The sequence below is a fragment of the Panthera leo genome, chromosome A2 (assembly GCF_018350215.1).
Source record: "Panthera leo isolate Ple1 chromosome A2, P.leo_Ple1_pat1.1, whole genome shotgun sequence".
In the NCBI taxonomy this organism is placed as follows: Eukaryota; Metazoa; Chordata; class Mammalia; order Carnivora; family Felidae; genus Panthera; species Panthera leo.
Window position 1 is genome coordinate 39,359,766 of NC_056680.1, and position 23,222 is coordinate 39,382,987.

Here is a 23,222-nt window from a genome sequence, read left to right on the forward strand (position 1 = left end):
ACTACTTGTTATTTCTCCGTTATTGATCCTATGCAATAGGTAGAACCCTCTTCCTCTTTCAGATCCACCTCCTGCATGTCTGCCTTTAACGACACACACACATGTGCTCACACAGACACATCCCTTCGCAGAAAAAGTCTTTCAGCCCATAAAACATGACACTGTTTCTAAGAGTGCAGAGAGCACTTCTTCTTTTGAGCTGTCAAGATTATACTGACTGACAGCTTTCAAATACTCCTGCTGCAGAGGGTTAATCTCATCTTATTAAATGGACACTGGTAATCCCTTGAAAGGAGAATGAAATTAGAAGTGTGACATTCACTCCTCAATCTAATTATTCCAACTCGGTCTGCTCCCCTGCAGCTCTGTGATTGGCATGGACAACACATATAGAGCAATAAAAGGTAACTGTGGTTCATACTAGCTCCCAAGGGGAGTGAAAGACTGAAAGTCACTATAAAAAAACCTCAGACAAGTGATACATTCATTGTGCCATCAACCATTATGTCCGCGCCAATCTCCAACTGACACCGGCTCTTAACACTATTGTTTACAAAATCTAAGTGCTGCCAAACACTTTGCACAATGCAGGAGCATTCAGACCCAAATGGGAAAAGGAGACAGAAGAGCCTATGCGTTATTTCTATACAATATTAATTTTCAAACATTTCCCATCTAGATCTCCATTTATAATATAATAGATCGCCATTTGCAATATAGTAACTTCTCCAAGAACAAGGTAGGAAACAAACACCTCCAGGTGGGTGGGTCGTTAATAAGGTGAAATGACCGGCTGCCACAATGTAACCATCACCTTCAGCCCCTACATCTCCCTCTCGGTCCCCAGGATGGAGAAGAGGGCTGGGGAAAAATAACCAGCCACACTAGGTCTAGCTCATCATTGGGAAGCCTGGGGGCAGGGAGTGAAACAAATGTGGGGGCGGAGGGGAAGCTTCCTTCTTAAGTAATTCTGCCATTTTGGGGCAGGAAAACAGTTGCTAGATACCTGACATGCTGAACCCCTAATTCCTGGAGCTTCTGAGGGCTGGTGTGGCGTGGATGAGGAGGAAAGCAGCACAAGGAGGACACAGTCAGCTCACTCCTGCGAGTTCCCCAAGGTGAGCCTGAGCGTGGAAGGCACTGGGTTTGCTCTGAGCATTTCAGTACTTGTTCGGTGGTAGGGTGGCTTTACCAGAAAACGTACCAACAAAGGTATAATCTCAAAGCAAACTTCTTATCAGTCTCTAGCAACATAGGCCTTGGTCATGGGTGGTCACCACAAAACCCAGTCACAGGTACACCTCAGCCTGGACCACAATATTGTCAGTGGTAAGAGATGCAAACGCAGACGTGAAGTACCTCTAGAGAAAGGGAGGAAGGTACTTAACTCTAAGCCCCCAGAGGATCCCGTATGAAAGTAACTTTCTTTTTCCACAGGTTCTGAGAAAGGCAGCAGCAGCCATGCTAACACATTCTACTCCTTCAAAGAGCAAGCACGAATGTGTTCATACTTACAAAGAAGATCATCACCACCACAAACATTTCCCAAGCACTCACTGGGGATCCAAACAGATCAGCTGTCTAAAGGGATTACCAGTTTAATTCAGGTGAAACAAAATGCCACACACTAAACAATACTCTGGTATCAAAATAAGTCAGCCAGAGTTAATACTGTGAATAAACCATAAAAACTATGAAAAAACTACACCTTGAGAGAGAATTTCAATTAAGCCAGCACATTCATTTTATTCCAGAGAAGTCTGACGTGCAAGAACATGAAAGGACACCCGGACATCAGCCTAAGAGAACCTTCCACAGGGAAGGAATAAAAGGTTAACTGCCAGCCAAATCACCAGGCCCACCCAATCCGAGTTAGAGGTGCCTGTCTCATTCTAGAACACTCTACAAAGTTCTGTCACTTACAACGCTGTACTGTGATTGCCAGTCAACTGGACACCCCTCAGTGGCAACCTCACATCTTAATCATTCTTGTCACCATGTCATTCAGCACAGTGACAGGTGCTCAATAAAGTTATCTACTGGATGAATAAAGAATAAACGAACATAGCAAAGACAAAGTAAAATGAGGATGAACAAGAGGGCCCAAGCTTCGATAACCAGAAGGAGGTCAATGCCGACCACCAGGAGAGCAAGCCACATGGGATCAAGGGCTGCGAAGACGGACGGACGGTCAGCGCACTAGTACAGAGATGGCCAATAGGAACCCTTCTGAGAACTGTGGTGCAAAAGTGAGCACGGCCCTGGCCATTGTGGAAAAGTTAGCAGGGTTTGAGACTGCTATAGGAAAAGAAGACTTAAATCATGCTGTATGCTGAAACAGACCGGAGGCAGGCAAGAGAGGTTAATTCATGGGGTAAAGAAGAGACCGTACAATCAAGACAAGTCCTGGGAAAGGAACGGGGACACGTTCTTCTAAAGCATGAAAGGGATGCTAAGTAAATGGGGGTTATGGGCAAAATTTGGGAATGAGAAGTCAGAGAAGAGATTCCGAAACCAGGGACCTTAGAAGCAGTGCCCGGTTCAGTGAGTAGCAGGCACTAACATTAGCAGAAACGAGAGCTAATGATGAGCGGAGAGAAAGGGAAATTGCTTCTTTTGAGTACAGCTGACAGACCAGGTTAGTTTCAGGTGATTCAACAACTCTATATGCTGTACTCACCCCAAGTGTAGCTACCATCAAAAAGAAAGCTACTTGTATCTCACGAATGGCCCTTAAGGGCATGAGTGGGGGGACCATAAGAAGCTGTGAGGCAGCCAGACATCACACGTGTCCAGGACGGAGTACCCCGAAACGAGGCCGGCTTGCCAAGGCTCCAGGCAGACTGTGGACAACAGGTGAGGTGCCTGCGGTGTGTTTCTGTGCCAGATAAGCATTCCCTCAGACTTCAGCAAAATGCATGGTCTAAATTCTTCAGCACATGCAAACCATGATTCACTATCTACAGGAAAAAATCTATATATACCGAAGGTAAAAATCAGCTGTGATTCCTAATACACAGCACACATGCACAGCCATGTGATGGCTTGTACCTGCTCCTAAGAAAATGAATGTCTGACTAGAAGAGTGAATGCCGCTCTCCGCCAATGGTTAACCAAGCCACAAGCTCAGAAAACGACAAGGACCCAAGGCTATTTGTGATCTGATAATAAGCAAATAAGCAAGGAATAGGGGATGTCTGCTAAAGACATTTGTGTTGTTTCAAAGGTATTACTGTGTTTTATGTCATCCATTTCCAAAGTCACAACCTAACTCCTCAGTCATTACCTGACCCCCTCCTCACAAAAAACCCTCCAAAACTGAGGAATAATATTGAAATTGCTATTGCCAAAAAAAAAAAAAAAAAAATTACTATCGCAGCTTTTTCAAACTCTCCTCCTCCAACAAGTCCCATAGAATTTCTAAGAAAGATTAGGGTACAGAGGATGTAGGAAATAAACCTAGCCAATTTTTAAAAGATTTGATTTTTAAGTACTCCCTACACCCAACATGGGGCTCAAACTCACAACCCCAAGAGTCACATGTTCTCCCGAGACAGCCAGGTGCCCCAAACCTATCCAATTTTTACCAGCTGCACAGTACTTTTCTCAATCAAGTGCATACCAATACTTACTGGTTCAAAAAGCAAAGCCAACTTTTTTGCAAGGGGAAGTTTAACAAGACCAGAAGGCCCACCCGTGTGCACCTGCCAAATAAAAGTGCCACCCCGTCAGCACTACTCGGGCAGCTCCTGCCATCTGTCCCCTCTGGTTCCTAGGCTTATGCTCTGACTGCATGTGGGACAATGGGGACGCCCCATCTCCATGAGAGCTGCACCCACCTCACTCCAGTGAGGCCACCCCAGCCTCTCTAGGCTAGACACGGCGAAGTGCCTGGAGTAGCAGAGGCAGATCCATTTCCCAGCCATCACAAGACAGGCACAACGTGAAGCTAGATTTAGCACAACTCTAGGAAGAACTGTCTCCAAATTACAAATTAAGAAGATTGAGGACCAGAAAGATAAACTTGTCTAAGGCTAACAATTAAGTGGCTGAGCTGGGATTTTTAACCCAAATCCATCTGGACTCTTCGTGGATTCCTATTTTGAAGGTAACCTCAAAAGAGTCTCTCTGCCTTAAATAGCCCAGACTTGTCTACTTGTGTGTGTGTGCGACTTGGGCCTGAGGTACTAGGGATGAAAACCTCAGGTCAATCCGCTGAGCTACACAACTCACTGACAATGCCAGGAGCCTCATTAGCCTCGTCATCCTCATTGTGGCAAGAGGACTACTTGGTTGTCCCTAAGGGAAGAGAAAAGGGCAGTGGAAGCTACCAAGAATGCTTTCCACTGCCTGCGGAACATTCCCAGTAACAAGGGAACACCTATCATGATTATGTGATACTGCTGATCAGTGAGAAATCATTACTTCCCGCAGATTTACATAGCTCACTGCATCTTCTAAGTGTCCTACAACGCACAGTGTAGACAGCACATTTAGTGGGCAGAACTTTCAACATGTTGCAGAAAGTCAATCCTTCAGTATGCAGCTGCAGAGTCTGGGTTCTTCAAAATTATGTTTTCCAACTATCAAACCTAAAATAAACTATTAATAGCCTTCAAAATACAGTGGGAAACATAGATCAAAACATATGGCTTAAGCTTTTGATGTCTAAGCCTTGAACTAAAGCCAATAAACTAACAACAACATAAAACAAAAACACTACTGGAGAAGTGTTATATAGTAAACAGGGGTTCTAGTTTCTTTAAAAAGAGTAAAGCTGACACTGAACAAGTTTTCTGTATCTTCCTCAAGACTTTTTTATAACCAAAAAAAAAAAAAAAAAAAAAAATTACTCTATGGGTTTATGGTTGCTGTCTCAGTAACATTTACAAATGAAAATCTGCTGTGAAATTTCAATAAAAGACATCATCAGGAAAACGTGTCTATTTATTTGCTTTTAAAACAGCTTAATATTTCAGGGGTGTCTGGGTGGCTCAGTGAGTTAAGCATCTGACTCTTTATTTCATTATCTGGCTGAGTGTGGTGCCTGCTTAAGATTCTCTCTCCCTCTTTCTGGGGCTCGCACTCTCTTAAAAACAAAAAAACAAAAAAACAAGAACCCAGCTAGTATTTCAGAAAAGTCCATTCCATGAAAAGTGAAGCAAATCTTCATCTAGGGACAGCCTTAACTTTAGACAAGGAAAATTTTCAGAGTTTGAACATACATGAGTGAATGAACACAGGAAGAGCACAAAACAATCTTTCGGAATTGTTTCTGGTATGTGTACTCATGTCACTGGGGTAAGCACAGACAGACCTTTTTTTCTTTCTTTTTTTTAAAGGCAAACCATATTTTTAAGAGGTGTTTCTACCATATACCCTTTTCCTTGTTTGCCTGTATACTCAGGGAAACCTGAGATTTTACCGCTCATTTCTCATAAACTTCTCTATATCTAAGCTACCTAACAAGCAACATCACAAACCACCGTCTTGTGGTTCAGGCAACAAAGAGCAAGAAGAATCTCTAACAAATTGTATCTTTCCCTTGATTATGTTCAGCTTTTCCTAAATTATCATTTGTGCATTTTGCCAACTTAGAGAATTCCATCTGGTGTTTCACTTTTCAATTAAAATACCCTAAAGGCTCTGGAATCAGACAATCAACTCATCCATTAAAAAAAAACAAAAAAACAAAACAAAAAACAAAACAAAAAAAAATGGTGCTTTACAAACTTGCCAAATCGTCTTCACTGAGCTTATACAGTCCTTGAGTTCTCTGGCCATTTACATCTCCCCAACCTTTTCCTTGCTTTGGTGATCTGCTAGGTGAAGAACTATTAACTTCTAGGATTTAACAGCTGTTAGAATGCTTTTCCATTTAGCTCACTTCTATCAGGACCCAAGATTCTTCATGAGAGACCACATGGCAATACAATTTTTTTTTTTTTTTAACGTTTATTATTGAGACAGAGAGAGAGAGAGAGAGCATGAGCAGGGGAGAGGCAGAGAGAGGAGGAGACACAGAATCTGAAGCAGGCTCCAGGCTCCAAGCTGTCAGCACAGAGCCCGACGCGGGGCTCGAACTCACAAACCGCAAGATCATGACCTGAGCCGAAGTTGGACACTCAACCAACTGAGCCACCCAGGCACCCCGACCACATGGCAATATAAAAGGAAACTTGACATGACCAATTTTCCTGTCCTTACATGCAAAAGGTCATCCTACACATATTGTTACACCAGCTAGGACAGATTCTACGCCACCCACAGTGATTGAATTTTTGTATTGATGATGCCCCCCCCCCCCCAAAAAAAAAAACACAGCAGCTGGGAACACAGCACAGTCTGTATTTATGGCAAAGGCAATACACATGTTGGGTCAACAACACTGGCCACTACACACTAATGGCCCCTGGCTTTGATGACTAGTACAGAAAAGAGGCCCTACAAAAACAACCTGTTTTCTATTCATTTTACCTACCAGCTCTTGAGCCATTGTATTTTTTTTTTTTTTTTAATACCAAAGATAACCCAAAGTAGAAATGCTGCAAACAGAACACAAGTTAGAATTCCAGCTTTGACACCAAGGATCACAAGCCTAATGAGTCGAAATCATTTGTTTTAGTTTAAACTAATTATCATATTCAGTTCATTCTAGCCCTTTCTGGATTCATTCATAGACTAGACTTGCGGCTCAGAAATGAAATTAATAGTAGTGTCACGGTGAGTATGGTTGATAAGTTGTCTCTTTGAGAGGCTCAGGGTAAGGGTAGCAGGAGTGCGATTTCTAGGTCAGTAGAAATGTAACAGCTACTAGGAAAAACTTTATGGAGAAGGGCAGGCCGGCAGACAGACCCTAGTGTGGGTCAAATCCGCATTCATATGGGCTTGCTTTTCCTGCGCAGATGTTTAGTTGGGGCAGGCAGAATGCAGTTAGTAGGAGTAGTGTAGATAATAACGTGTTGGTGAGTAAAGTTAATATTCCATTTATTATTCCTTTTTGGATTACACCGAATGTATAGAACAAACAGATTTCAAGTTAACAGGCTACCTTTAGGGCTCTTCCCCCTCTGCGTGTACTTATATATATATATTTTTTAACAACTGTTGCCTCACTTTGTATCTTTAACAGTTCTAAAAGGTAACTTAGAGACTAAGATTCTCAGTTTTTAAAAATGAGAGGATTAACAACTAGACCAGAGAAATGGAATCTCCAGACTATTCATGTGGTGATCTTTCAGCTACACCATGTGAGGCTAAGACTTTTTTTAAATAAAGGGTTTTAATATCTTAAAAACCTCTGTACTTTTTCATATTTGTTCAAGTGTCATAGGACAGTATTACTAAGAATCACCAATGTGATCAATTGGCCCAATGAAGAATAACAGATGAAGAAACACAGCAGATAATCTGGTTTAAAAGTAAAACCCCAGGGAATTCCTAGGTACGTGCTTTGTTTGCCACTATTTTATTTTAATTTTTTTAATGTTTATTCATTTTTTGAAAGACAGAGACAAAGCACAGGCAGGGATGGGGCAGAGGCGGGGGGGGGGGGGGGGGGGGAGGGGAGGGGCGTGGAGACAGAATGTGAAGCAGGCTCCAGGCTCTGAGCTGTCAGCACAGAGCCCGACACGGGGCTCAAACTCACGAACTGTGAGATCATGGCCTCAGCCGAAGTCGGATGCTCAACCGACTGAGCCACCCAGGTGCCCCAATGTTTGCCACTATTTTAAAGGGCGGGTTATCTTAATAGACCACTGTGCAAATATTCGTTATGTTCAGCCATGGGAAGATGAAACCAGCTCCAACCTAATTCGTCTCTGATGCAGGACATATAAGACTTTGTTGTACCAGGTGTTAGTCCCAATGACCAAGGTACCCTTTCCGCTGGCTTGTTCAGGCCCATGTGAACACTCCTTAGACCTAGCTGGCTCTCCTCTGAAAGATGAGTACCCCTAGCTGTCCCCTGAGCCGCTCCTGACGCAACCTCCAGCCATGCTGCACCAGGGTGAAAAGAAACCTATGTGACCTTGTGACCTACACTGAAGCCAACCATCATAATAAGGATAATTTTAAAGTATCTTTTTCTAAAAAAATGTTTATTTATTTTTGAGGGGCAGGGGGGCGGTGCCAGAGGATCCCAGGCAGGCTCTGTGTGACAGCAGAGAGCCCGATGCAGGGCTCCAACACACAAACCGTGTGATCATGACCTGAGCTGAAGTCAGACACTCATCCAACTGAGCCCCCAGGTAATCCCTAATATGGATACTTTTAAAAGTCAACTATCACTTTACTTTGCTAGGATCATATACATGGTATGGCATTATTAACTTCTCCCCGCCTTGGAAACAGTATCTCTTCTTGCTGTTCTTTTTCTCCCACACCATTCTTTCCTCTCTCATGTAAATATGTGACTTCATGAAATCTCTCAAATCCTCTGGCTCATCCTTTAGAATGAGCCACTAAGTGACCCAGGGGGTCTCAGTTACTACCATTTTAGGTTACTCCTTCCCAACAGTACACATCCTTGAAACAGGGTAACCACTCTACTCTGTACCAGAAAACTCAAACTTTCTCTCAATTCTGACTCCAACTATCAAATTTTTTTTTGAAAACAAACCATCCCCTTTGTCTGTCTTTCCTTCTGCCGTCTTCACAGCTGAGAAGGAGAGCATGGACTCTGGAGTTAGGATAACTTTATATAATAGGCTCTGCTACTGGAGAGCTCAGCAGTAGTAGTAACTCAAAAGGGAATGGGCCCTATCTCATTTAATAGAGCTGAAGCGAAGATTAAACGAGGTGAAGTTCACTTAGCTTGTCATAGGACATGTACACAGAATGTATAAATACTTAACAAAATAATTCCCCTTAGAAGTAATATATATACACTACTTTTCCAGCTGCAGATGTATCTACCACCCTTCCTCAGGTACTGGGAGGCAAATATAAAGGTTTACAAGTGAGACAAGTTGGTAAGCCCTGCCCTAGGAAAAGGATTCTAGAGACACATATCTTTCACAAAAGTTGGTGTCCCAAAGCTAATTATGCTGTCTAGCTTCAACACAGCAGCACTAAGCATCCTCATCAACATGGCTACCAATATTTCTACATACTTCAGAGAGCACTTTGGCTGTAGATATTCCTTTTAAAAGAGAACGCCTTCAGGGGAAGCTACCAGGCTTCAACTGTACAATATCTACGGTATTACCCAACTCTCACCAGACACAACTTGGTTAGCAACAGCTGACTCCAACAGAACGAACACAAGCATCATTCATAAGCAGCAGAATCGACAATGTTCTATTCCAGATTAAAAACTGCCATTTTGAAAATTCAAATGTCTCTTATGCCCTGAAACACATGACTTTACAAATAACCACCACTAAGTACAGGCACCAGAACTTTTTTTCTAGAACTCAGAAACATATTCAAGTAGGTAAAAGAGCAACAAATGGTTTAGAGTCTTGGAAGCAAGACCTGTATTTCATAAGCAAACCTGTGAGCAGTGAGTATCTTAGCCCCACAGTTCTCAAAGCATGGTCCAGAGATTCCTGGGGGTCCTCTAGAACTTTTTAAGGAGGGTCTACCTATGAAGGCCAAAACTATTCCCATAATAATTTTCCGTAACTTTTACTTCCACAATAATTCTAAGATATCACTTGCCTTTTCACTTTCCAAAGATTACATGACGTGTAACATCACTGCTCTGACACCTAATGAAATGTATGTCTGTACAACTGACCCTTGAACAATACAAGTTTAAACCACATGGGTCCACCTATACAGAGATCTCCTGATACAGTACTGTAAATGTATTTTCTCTTCCTTATGATTTTAATAATGTTTTTTCTCTAGCTTACTTTATTGTAGGAATACACTATGTAATATAAAATGTGTTAACTGTTTATGTTACAGAAAGAGAAGGTAATAGCAGGCTATTAGTAGGTCATTGCTTTCTGGGGGGAGTCAAAAGTTATATGCAGATTTGACTTCAGGGGTGGGGGTGGGGGGGACTGGCGCCTCTGACCTGCGTGTTATTCAAGGATCAACTGTATAGTTTTGTGTTCTAAACATTTCTCAGTTTTCATTTCTGATATGGAAAACATCTATAGACACAACCAACATGATGTGAAAGCTCCTCGGGATCCATAATAATTTTATCAACAATGCAAGAGATTCTCTGGCCAAAAAGCTTGAGAACTGCTATCCTAGGACCATGCCAAATTATTTTTTTCTGTGCAAGCCTGCTTCATTATAGGCAAAGAAAGAAGAGACTTTCTTTAGATGGCAACTTCTAAAATAACTCAAGCTTAAAATCTTCCTTAGCAAAACTTCAAAAAAGAAACATGAAAAGCAACATTACCTCCAACTGCAGGTTAAAAAAACAGTTTGAAAATAAAGAAAAATTTTAAACTTACTAAATATCAGAACAACTTTCAAGAAGTGGGCTTAAAAGTATTTCAACCATAGACTATAAATCTGGCTTCCTTCCATTTCCTCTCCCCTGTGGTGCCTAAAATAACAATTTTATTGTGGTCATCCAAATATTTTAAGTAAATGTCCCATAATAAATATGCCCTTTAGATCTCCCACAGCTATCTTTCCAAAAGCAAGCCCACTGACAAAGAATGTACTAGTTGACTTTATATAAGGAAAAATGTTTCCTAAACTGTTTTTAAACTGGACCTTCTTTGAAGGTAGCTAACTGAATCTCTTTTTTTAATGTTTATTTATTTTGAGAGAGGGAGAGAGGGAGAGAGGGAGAGAGGGAGAGAGGGAGAGAGGGAGGGAGAGAGGGAGGGAGAGAGGGAGGGAGAGAGGGAGGGAGAGAGGGAGAGAGGGAGGGAGAGAGGGAGAGGGGGAGAGGGGGAGAGAGAGAGAGAGAGAGAGAGAGAGAGAGAGAGAGAGAGAGAGAATTGCAAGCAGGCTCTGCACTGTCAGCACAGATCCTGATGGGGCTCAATCTCAAGAACTGAGATTGTAACCTGAGCCAAAATCAAGAGTCAGATGCTCAAGTCACTGAGCCCAGCAAGGGTTCCTAAGTGAATTTCTTTTTGATACCTCCATTCATTATTTTCAACATGAATTTTATTCTACAGCAAAAGACTTCAGTGTTCAGACTGAAAAGGTCTTTTGCTTGCTGAGGATTTGGTCTGAGTAAGTGTTTTAGGGAATACTACTCATACTGGAGGCAGCCTATCACCGGAGCCATTGGTCATGTGACTACAGGTGTGGTAGCAACACTCTTCTCTTCACCAGCCCCCTTTAGAGGAAAGCCCAAACAGGCATCTAATCCCTAATTTCTGGGCCAGCATCCCCTACCTCTCAAACTTCATTTGAATAAAGGGGCAGAGACATGGCATGCCTTGTGCTGTCTCCTTTCCCAGTTTCACGTCTGGCATTCTGGCTTTTGTTTTGAAATTCACTAAACATGTTTTTCCTGGTGCCTACCATATGCCGAGGCAGGGTGCTGTGCACTTGGGATATGCATGCATATATGCTCATTATCCAAGGAGTTGGTAAGACATGACATAACAGATACCAATGGCCGAGATCACTGGTGAGGGTCCTCTGTGTTTTATGGGGTGCTCCCTGACACACAAAGCGGATCATAAGACTTAACAGGTGAGATGCCTAAGCTTTCCCCCTTCTTGCTTTCTGTACTTATTTTGGGACCTAACTCGGTGACTATGAGTACTACCTTCTCTAAACTTCAGTTTCCTCACTGGCAAAGGAGATTAGAGGTAAGTGATCTCTAAGGTTCCTTTAGCTGAGACACCTGTATTCAATATTTAATAAAGACAACTACATAGAGTATTTGTTCTCAAGGTAGAGGCAGGTTTTCAGTTTATGCTGTTAGTAACTCATTTAGCCTCTTATTTTAAAAAGGATTAAATATCATGGGGTACATTCTACAAACTATACTGTTGGTTTAGTGACTATGATATGACCTCTCTCTCCAGCTGCGAAAGACATACGAAATTACCTTATAAATCATGTCATTAATTTAGAAGGAATCACAGAAACTACAAATCTCTAAGCAAACCACATTTTCAGATGCAAATAAATCCAATGATGAACCAAGGTTTTCTCTCTCCAAGAAACACTTTACAACAGCAATCCAATCTACTCTGCAAATTACTTTATAGTTGTCAAAGATCCCATTTAAAATTCATTTAAACACTTCAAAATTACAGTTCATGTCACAAAACTGGGCACCTGCAAAGCACACAAAAGAATTAGTAAATCTTCAAAGGGGAAAAAAAAAAAAGGCAATTAGATAACTCAAAGGAATCTGAGGTCTAACAAGTCCATTGCCTTCTTCAGCTCTTGGGTTTCCTCACCCGCAAAATTAAAGCATTGGGCTTCATTAAGGTCATCGTTTAAGATTCCTTCAAATCTAATCCTTGAAAAAAACAAACCAAAACGTACATACTAGACAGTAACCGTTCTAACAAACATGGCTAGAGCTAGTTCATGGTCAAATTATCATGTCATAATGGGTTTCCTACATCACTGGGAATCAAAACTTAAAGCCCGCCATCACTTGGCAAAGAGGTTCACTGCAGGGTTTTTCAGCCTCAGCACTGTTGATCTTTTGGACCTCCTAACTCTTTGCTATAGGGGCTGTACTTAAGCACGGAGGAATATTTAGCAGCATCCCGCCCCCCACCTACCAGATGCCAGGGGCACCCCGATCCCCAAGTCATGACACGCAGAAATTTCTCTAGACACTGCCAAATGTTCTCTAGGAGGCAAAATCACTCCCAGGTGAAAACCACTGTTATGTACAAGATTATCATACAGAGAAGCAAAATATCTACAAAGATGGGAAAGCGGCCCAGAATACAACAGTGCTTCTGTTAAAATGTTATCGAAAGATATCCACCAGAAACATCTGTAATGTGTTCATCATCCTAACTATTGTAGGTTACCAGAGAGTGAGATTTAGGAAGAACAATCTGAAGAACTTTGAATATATTAACAGTGGTTTTTCAAATGAAGTCGTATGATCACTCTTCTCAAACATTTTGCGATACTTTTACTAAAATAAAGTTCTATACCTCACAGCAACACAAGGATTTACCTGTCAGATATATCATTTACACTGACATTAAACAGAAGTCTTTGGTAATTTCATATAGAGCCAAGCATCACACATTTGGTCGGGAACATACCAGTCGCTGAGATCTAAGTAACAGTGTTTTTTAATGTGTAGCACGTATTCTAAGGGGGAAAACCCAAGGTAAAATGTAAAGCAACTTCAGTATATTAATAACCACGAGACCGGTCTGACCAATCACCAAAGAGAAGGCAGAGGAAAGACTATTTGACGGTCTCTACACAATTTCAACTCTATTAAGATCATCTAGATTTCAGGCATTTCAGGTGAATCAGTTTTTATTTCCAGTAAGGGAAGGGAAATTTTAGGGTTATCTCATTTCAAATGGTTGACAAGCTCGATGCGAATGAAGGCGAGAACTCTGAAACCACCAGTAGCTCTCAGCAAGAGAAACTAGCACTGGAGTTTGAGAACTCCTTCAACTCCATGAACAGGATTTTGTTTTGCTGGGACAGTGTGGCACAGGCCGGAGATCGGGATTCAGAGAGCAACTTAAACAGTACGGTAAATCTTTGAGTTAAGTATTGGTCCTATTTGTTACACAGAGATGAAACATTTCTCAGAATCAGAAAATAATGAGAATTATTTGAATAAGAATAGAAGTTTCAATAAAGACGAGAATATTTTGAGATACACTGTCAGCAGTCACGTATCACACCCCCAACAGGTCCGAGCATGCACCTTATCTTAGTGCCTAAGAAATCAGTGATGCAAGTATCAAAATCTGTGTCAGATAAGGAAAACACATTTGTTGGAAAATGCTGATAGCCACGCCTCCTAGAATGAATACTTTTAATTCTGAGGGACCGAAGGAAGTGTTTAGGACACTACATTAACCAACATCTCTATGTAAAAAGTGAATTCTGTGCACAGCCCCTACCCACCCTTGAGTACTTTTCTTCCCTTGAGCAAAATTCTCAGAACAACTTTCCTAGCAATTAAGTGTGGTGAGCTGAATGGGCGCTGCCTAATGCTTTCAGTGTCAAATAATGTGTTACTAGTATGGTCAGAACACCTTCCCAGGAAGATATACTCTCTCCCCTTCCTCATTCTTAACATGCTACTGTGACCTCAGAACAGGGGCTGCTTACCTCCACTACTTATCCCTACAACCCCACTTCTAGATCTTCACTGTCTTCCTCCATTCTAGCTCAGGGCCGAAACACCTTCCTCCTCAATGTCCTACCTGCAACGTCCAGTCTTGCCCCTAGTTAATCCCACATGACCCTACTGAGACCAAGGGTCTGAAAAAGAAAGTGTAATTGGCGATTTCTCTGTTTAACATCTACCCCCGACCATGGTTTACAGAAGTAAATCTGAACTCCCGAACTTGATGCAAGGGGCTCCTCACAACTCGGTTCTGACGATCCTCTCCAGCTCACCCCGCCTCCACCACAGCCTGCTCCTGAGCTCTAGCTTAAGCCACACGGACTTGAGCCCATCTTTTTCAGAAGATACCTTTTATCTCTTGCTGTATTTGCTCACCATACTGATCCCTTAGCTTCTGAAATGTCCTTGCCCATAACTGATGTGCAAAACCCATACGTACCTAAGACCCAGCTCAAATGCTGCTTTTCCAAATTCTACTGGCTAATACCGGTTTGTGGCCAGATTTTCAGGGTTCCCTAACACCCCTGGACCTACCTCTACCACTTAATACTCTGTATTATAATCACTCTGTCTCTCCTTACTAGATTATGAACATCTGAGGCCATACTGACACTTTACATTTTGTTTTACTTCCCAAACTTGCTTCAAAATAACTGACAAGAGCTCAGTTAATGCTGCCTGCAAGAACCCAGGTCCTCTGTACAATGTGGTGCAGACAGCAAGTGCTGTATCAGCATGTGACACAAGATTGTATTATTATCATACTGTACATAACAGTCTCTCTGGGACTCAGAACTGAGGGACTTGGTACAACTCCTCTTTCACACTGCCATTCCCCAGCAAAACACTAGGACACAGGAGGTTCTCAAAGAATATCAATACCTACTCCAGAGGCAGAACAGCTCCCAGTTTAAAAGAGGGGAAGAAAGGAGCAAGAAAATGAATGGGGAATGCACTGCACCCTCTGAAGAGGCACTGTGTCACGTGTCCTGCACGCATCACCTCACAATCCTCACAACTTTCCCAAGTCGCTGAAGGGACCAAAGCCTGAAGGTCCAATGGTAAACAGAAGGCTAGAGCCGGTAGAGTCTAATCCAAGTTTATGCTCTTTCCACTAACCCATACTGCCTGCCCAGTGAACCTCGAGAAGGAAGAAAAGAAGTGAACTGAAGCCAGTGAAAGTGAGGAAAACACAAGAGAAGACTATACCACAAGAGACACAGAGGCAGAGACAAAGAGAGAGAGAGAGGGAGGGAGACGGAGATCGACTCCAAGAAAGAACAGCCAATATTGAAAGCTGCAGCAAATGAGGACACAAAAAACAAGATCTCTGAATCTGCTAATCAACGAAGTGCATTTGCAAAAGAAATGTTTTTCTATTCCTTCACTACATAACATATGTGCCCCTTCACCTTTCCTCTGACCTCAAATATCCCAACTATTTCAACATATCCAACCTACACTCCACAACTATATAGGTATGGAAAAAGCAGACTCTGACATTCTGTTGTACGATGCCTGTGTTTTTAAATATCTAGAGCCCAGGAATTGGTACAAAATTCTTAGGAAGTCAAGTCTAAGGAATGCTCTTCATCTTTTCCGTTTCTTTAGCAAAGTAAAAAGATCTATGGGTACTAACAAATGACTTCTCAAAGCATTGCACAATTAGTAAGTCCGCTTACTTAACCTTACAGGAACCACACTATTTTCAAGAGTAAGCACTGTGGCATCAAGTGGGATCCTCATACTACCAGCAAGCTCTCCAATTACACAGCTTTATCTAAATCCCTGGCTTGTAAGAAGGGACATGCGGATACACAGAGACGGTGGTGTGGTGCATACCTGCAAGTACCCGCACCACTCTGGAACAACTTCTCAAGCTGGCACTCCACTCCACATCAAGTATCTGCCTTTGGCATGAAAGTAAGCCAATCTGCATGCCTTGTAATAAGTTTCCAACAGGGTAAGGATCCTACAGGTTCCAAAAATGACTTACATGTCTTTGTTTGAAATGGGCTTTTTCTGTTCTTAAACCAAACTGCTACAACTGCACTTTGTTTGAAGGTTTGCTGAAAATTTGATTCGTTAACTGGCAAAGATAAAATAGAGATTTTTCAAATTCTTTGTTTTAGAAGTCTGAAAACACAAATGTTTTGTTTTTAACTAATTTTAGAGTTGCAAAAATGGTACTCAGTTAGCATATACCCCTCACGCGGCCTCTCCTGATGTTAACTTCTTATATAAACATAATTATCAAAACCTGAAAATTAACACTGGGGTACAATACTGTTAACTAAAATGGACACTTTCTTTTATTCTCACCACTCGTCCCACCAATGTTCTTTTTCTCTTTCAGGATCCTGTCTAGGCTCGTGCATTGCCTTCTATTGTCAGTTCTCATTAGCTCCTCAGTCTCCAGGTCTCTGATGACCCTGAAACCTTTGAAGAGTACTGGTCATTATTGTGTAACAACATCCTTCAATTGGGGTTTGTCTGATGAGTTCTCGCGAAAAAAAGAAGTCACCCATTTTCACAACACCAGAGCCAAGATGTGTATCCTCCTGTGTGTCTGTTTTCACACCTTATTAGTAATGTTAACCATAACCACTTGGCTAAGGAGGTGTCTGTCAGGTTTCTCTAAAGTTACTGTCTTTTAAATAAACATCTTGAGAGGTATCTTGAGACTATATATAAAAATATGTTGTTTCTCCTCAAACTTTCACCTATTAACGTCAGCATCCAAATGTGGACTGTGCAAAAATTACTATTTTGTTTTGGCTTTGCCCAATGGTGGTTTTCTGGGTGCCTCTTTCTTTCTGTATTTACTAACTGGGATTCTCCTGGAGGTAAGAACTGTCTTTTCTCTGCCAGTACGGATTCATGGATATTTACTTTATCCTACAGGTTAATATCCAATATTGCCATTATTTATTTTGTGTCTCCAATCACTTCAGCTTTGGCCACCAGGAGCTCTTTCTTCAGGTTCAGTTCTTGTGACAATCCCTCATCCTTTTATGAGGCCTTAAAACTCTACAAAGTTTTAGGATCAGCTGTTCCTAGGACTATTTCACATTCCTAAGCACTGTACCCAAAACCAGTTACAGCCCAGCTAGCAAGGAATAAAACACCCTAACTTACCAGTCATGTAAAGTGATAGATAAATCACTACATCCTGTCCCAATCAGCATTATATTCCACACAGCACAACTATTAACAAAAACGGGTGATGCCTAAGCAAATGGGAGCTCTAGGTATCATTATGAGTACATTTCCTCCAAAGGTACTATTTTAATGCCTCTTCTAACAGAAAACTGCTGTGTTCTAAAGACATCCTTGATCACCAAACAATTTGCGGCCAGAGGTAAAAATGCCAGAAAGAACAATGATGGATTCCAGTTAGGTAGAAAGTGTTCTCTAAAACACATTCAGGGAGGGGGACTGTGGGGGGGGGGGGGGCAGACTTCAAACTCTGAAAGAACCTGGAAATATTTTGACCAGGAAAAGAAAAGAGCGCAAAAGCCAAAGCTGAGTGCATGCTCCAAACAGCAAATAGCCTCTGATGGGGGAAACAGAAGCCGCCCCTGCCCACTTTGTGAGGCTCTGTCCATGGCCTTGGAAGAAATAACTAGCGGCACCTCCAAAAGGACTTCCCTTTGCTTTATAGGTGCATGCTTACCTGCCATCCAAGGAAAACCAATGGAGGCAGGTAGTAAGAGTAATTGGTGCTGTGGCCTGCTAACTAGAACAACTTTTGCCTAGGATACATTTTAAGAAGGCACAATTTACATAAAATGCACACAGTTTTAGCATTACAGTTTAAGTTCTGACAAATGTATACAGCAGTAGTCATCACCCCCAACCCAGATTCCTTTGTGTCCACCTTCCCAGACAACCCCTACTGCCAGCTCCATGAGGCTACCAATTTGTTTTTTGTCACTATGGTTTAAATCTTTGAGTTTCACATAAATGAAATTATATAGCATCTTTGTTTGTATGTAGTTATTTTTGCTGAACATAGTATTTCTGAGATTCACCTACGGTGCTGTATTTTGCTTACCCAGTCTCCTAATGATGGACAGTTGGGCCACTGCCAATTTTTAGCTATCATGAATAAGGCTGCTATTAACATTCATGCACAAGTCTTTGTGTGAACATGTTTTCATTTCTCTTGGCTAAAATTCCTATGGCAAGTATATACTTCACTTTATGGTAAGTGTATATTTAACTTTTTAAGAAATCGCCCAACTATTTTTCAACGGGATTGTGCCGTGTTACATTTCCTCCAGCAAAGTATGGGTATTCCAACTGTTCCACATGTTCAACAACCCTTGGTACTATCAGTCTTTTTAATTTGAGTAATTCTAGTGGCCGTACAGTAGTATCTCAATGTGGTTTTAACATGTAATTCCCCAAAGAATAATGATGTTCAGCCAATGTGTTGCCTAGGATGTACTCTTATACAAGTGCAGTTGATGCCTTACCAGAAACAGTAAGATTTTACAGTATTTGTAAAGATCAAGAGGCTTTCCAATATGGTAACTGTTGAAGCTGGGTGACGGGTAGAGAGACTGTGGTCTCTACTTTTGTGTCTAAATTATGTTTATTAAGAATAAATAAACCAGAAGCCTGCTGGGTTGCATGCCCAGAGAACGTCTTAATGTTTTAACTGAGGTAAAGAACTCAGAAAAGAATGAGGTAAAGACAATTACTTGTCTGATTCTGGTACAGAGTAATGAAATAAAGCATTTCTGATTCTGACTTAAACAGCCTAAAGAAACTATGAACAAACTCCTAAAAATCAGCCAACTGACCCAGATGATTAAGCATTTATGTACTATATAGAAAAGTTTGTGTAAATCAGTGAATTAGACGCAGACACACAGGAGACAAGGGACCAGACCAGTAAGGATAGCTACCACTTTAGATGACAGAATGAAATTCTGAAGAGGTTCAGCAAACTGGAATAATGGACTTGAGATCAGACAATAAGATTTCACAGGACAGCGGTATTAACGGACATAATCTGCTTCTTGTACTTCTTAATCTGAATGCGACTGGTCCAGTCAAGAGTCACAGATGTTAAGAAAATGGAATTTTAGCTCTGGTTCTTTATCAATTTGCAGAATAATAACCAAGAAACACAGCCTTCAGCCTCAGTTTCCCCAGTTGTTAAAGAGAAAAGACCTGTCCTATGTTCCTCCCATAAGGTTAAGGAGAAAATGTTGGACAAGGAAAACAAACACTTGGGGAGACAAGTAGAGAAGACCTATTTTGGTTTTCATGTTCACATACACTTTTGCACACATGTTCAAATTTTAAAAACTTTGATTTTAGTAAAAATGGAAGACTATCTCCCCATATGTCATAACAACATATGCCTCAGAGGACTGATGCTACATAAATACCCCAGCAAGAAAAACAGACAAGCCTTCATTGCCACACCACATTTACTGAGTACCAGTGGGGGTAGGTACGCCCAGTGCCAACCAGGGTTAAAGAAAAAGAGCTTTTAAAAATTATACTCTATATTCCTATTATTAAATATTTCATGGAAAATAATTTAACCCTGATTATTTTAAGCTATTACAGCGAGAGTCCCTGGAAAAGTATGAAAGGTGGCCCCAGTCCCCCACAGTCCACACTACTGTTTTCATCGGTATGTCCATGACAGTGCCATCTCTGCTACCCCAGCAGCTGTCTAGTTCCCGCTGTTAATAAGGAGCCATCCACACACACACTCAGGAAGCCGAGAATGCACTTGTAAAAGAACATGCTAGAATTGAGAATACAATGTTTTCAGAAGCAGATTACAATGCTCTCAACTTCTGACCGCTAATCTGGCATCTTCCCCAAGTAACTTTTCAAGAAACTTGTTCTCTGTAAAAAAAAAAAAAAAATTTTTTTTAATGTGTATTTATCTTTGAAGGAAAGAGAGACAGTGTGTGAGCAGGGGAGGGGCAGAGAGAGAGGGAGACACAGAATCCGAAACGGGATCCAGGCTCTGAGGTGTCAGCACAGCTCGAGGGCTCGAACTTACAAACCCCGAGATCATGACCTGAGCTGAAATCGGTCGCTTAACCGACTGAGCCACCCAGGTGCCCCGAAACTTGTTCTCGAGTTATTACTACGTTAAATCCATCAAACAAAAATACACTTAAAACTTTCTCTTATACTTAACTGTTCTTAGTAATAAGTCACAGCCAAGTTATCTCACTATGCACACACATCCAACCTATAATCTAGTAAGAAAAACTTGAAAAAACCAACCAGTAGTCATCTTCATTCTACAAGTAGAAAGTACTATCTCACAAGAATGACATCTACAGTTAATATCAAAGCTGTTCCCTTCAAACAGCAACATACACACACACACACACACACACACACACACATATATGTACATATATATTTTGACAGCAGGGTGGGGGTGGTATTCTGTTTTCCTAAAGAAAGTTGTGATTCGTTTCTTTTTTTTCTAGTAATAAAAGTTAATTCTAAAAAGGGCTAAGTGTCTGTGATAAATGTATGAGTTAGAAGCCAAAGCGGTAATGAGTGTAAACATTTCACACATTACAGTTCCCAGGGTAATCTTATTGTAGTTACAGGATTATTAATGCCTTCCAAAAATGTTAATAGGTAAGAGAATACCTACAGAGGTTGCTGGAGTATGCTCAATACCCTCTCTTGTGCTTAGTTTCAAAGAATGGTATGACTTGATCGTGTGAAAGCAATGCACAATCAGAAGAGGCCATCCTTCAAATTTGGAGTGTGGATCTTTTCCCAGGCTGGTGCTAGATGGTATGAGCCTCTCCTGTGAGGCTGGGCATCTGCACGTGCAGCTCCCAGCCAGCCCAGCGATCACAAGGGTCAATAACTGATACACTGACAACTATTCTATTATTCACTTTCAGTACAGTATTCAACAGATTACATGAGATGTTATTATAAAATATGCACATCCCCACAAAAAAAGGCCTTGTATTACAAAATAGGCTCTTATTTTAAAACAGGCTTTGTGTTAGATGATTGTGCCCAACTAAAGGCTAACATAAATGCTCTGAGCACGTTTAACATAGGCTAGGCCAAACTGTGATGTCCTGCAGGTTAGGTGGTATTACATGCACTGTAGACTTATATTTTCAACTCACAATGAGTTCATTAGGAACATAACTCCATCCTAAATCAAAGAAGACCTATTAATTACTTTTTCATAATAGTAATTTCCTTTATTTTTACAGATGAGTAAAGAGGCTTAGAGATAACTAGTAATTTTCTCAAGAATCCGAGTGTCATTTACCACACAGTAACAACCAACGACCTAACCAAGACTCCTAATCATTTTTCCCAGTTTATAATAGAAGGGTCATTGCCTAACTAAAACTCTTACTCATCTATTCCAAGCCCTAAACCCAAGCGATGTCATGTTTCTTAATCTAACCAGGTGTCAAAGGGAAATTTTTACACTCCCACTTTCTAACACCAACTGAGATGTCAACAATTTTAATGTGTGTTACTATTTCAAAAGATTAAAATGTGGAAGGTGATGTATCAGAATGGGCAAAACAGGGTATGATTTGATTTACTCCTATGGATCACTTAACTGGAAGTTACCACTGCAATAGGTATGGTGCTTAAAAATTAAACTGCATGAACTTAAAAATACTCTAATATTCTAGTTTTGAAGTCAGATTGGACCCCTCCCTTTCTATTCCAAAATAGTTAGCTCTCATTAATACATAACTTAAAGCTCCACTTTAAGGAAATGTCTGTTACCATGTGTCTATCAATTGCTATTTAAAAAAAAAAAAAACCCTTAAAAAAATAAAAATTTTCACAATGATCCAGGACAAGTATTCTCCTTAAAACTGCATTTTATTCTGCTGTTCTGGGGCCCAAAGAAAAAAGCAAGAGCATGGGTTAGTGGAGGATATTATGGGTTATCTACAGTAATAAATTTTCCCAGAAAAATACCAGACTTCTGTCCCGGAGATAAATTTATTCACTGTCCTAAGTGCTAAGGAAACAAATTAAGAACACTACCTATGTATCTCAAATTCTTCAGTACTTAACATGGCTCTTTGGGTGGGGTGTTCTATGGAAGCTTTTGTGAATATGATAAAAAGTATTAATCTACTCAGAAAAAAGTGCACAAACAAGTAAATATCTGTGTGCAATTTCAAATTTATAGATCCCCCAGTTATAGCTGGTCCAACAAATATAAAAACAAACAAGAATAATAGGGATGACTGGCCAAGATTCCATCTGGAAGCCACAAAATCTCCAAATGTTACTGTTCAAGCCGACTGACTCTTATCAACTAGGAGAACTGCAAATTCAGCATTTAAGGTAGATCATGCCTTTAACAGTATCCAAAAACTTAGCTAAATTAAAATGACTGAAAATGGCCAAATGCCATCCTACCTTTTTTTTTTTTTTTTGCCATCCTATCTTTTTTTGGTAAGATAGAGTCACCTGTATTGTTTCTGTTAGCGTGCAATTTAATCCTTCCATCTTTCCCTCTCCCTTTTCCCAACCCTGTCACCGCCATTTATTACAGAGAAATTAACACAGAGTTTATATTTTAAAAAAAAATTTTTTTTAATGTTTATTTATTTTTGAGAGAGAGGAAGAGAGCGAGTGGGGGAGAACCAGACAGAGAGGGAGATACAGAATCCAAACCAGGCTCCAGGCTCTGAGCTGTCAGCACAGGGCCTCATGCGGGACTTGAACTCATGAACCACAAGATCATGACCTGAGTTGGATGCTTAACACAGAGTTTATATTTTTAAACTTGCTGGGGAGCCTGGGTGGCTCCGCCAGTTAAGTGTCTGACGTCGGCTCAGGTCATGATCTCATGGCTTGTGGGTTCAAGCCCTGCGTCAGGCTCTGTGCTGACAGCTCAGAGTCTGGAGCCTGCTTCAGATTCTGTCTCCCTCTCTCTCTGCCCCTCCCGCCTTGTGCTCTGTCTCTCTCTCTCAAAAATAAACAC

General features: G+C 41.1%; 1 protein-coding gene and 1 long non-coding RNA gene across 3 annotated transcripts in view; one reads left to right on the forward strand and one right to left on the reverse strand.

Annotated features, from left to right (window-relative positions):
- The window catches only part of LOC122214574 (RING1 and YY1 binding protein), a 79,764-nt gene that overhangs the window by 1,515 nt on the left and 55,027 nt on the right, over positions 1-23,222 (reverse strand). The window lies entirely within an intron of this gene.
- LOC122214575 lies at positions 11,529-16,909 on the forward strand. Of its 2 annotated transcripts, none has more exons than XR_006199968.1 (3): positions 11,529-11,625; positions 15,928-16,156; positions 16,590-16,909. It is a non-coding gene; the product is annotated as an uncharacterized LOC122214575 (long non-coding RNA). The 2 variants fall into 2 exon arrangements; XR_006199967.1 differs by lacking the exon at positions 11,529-11,625 and adding an exon at positions 11,632-11,744.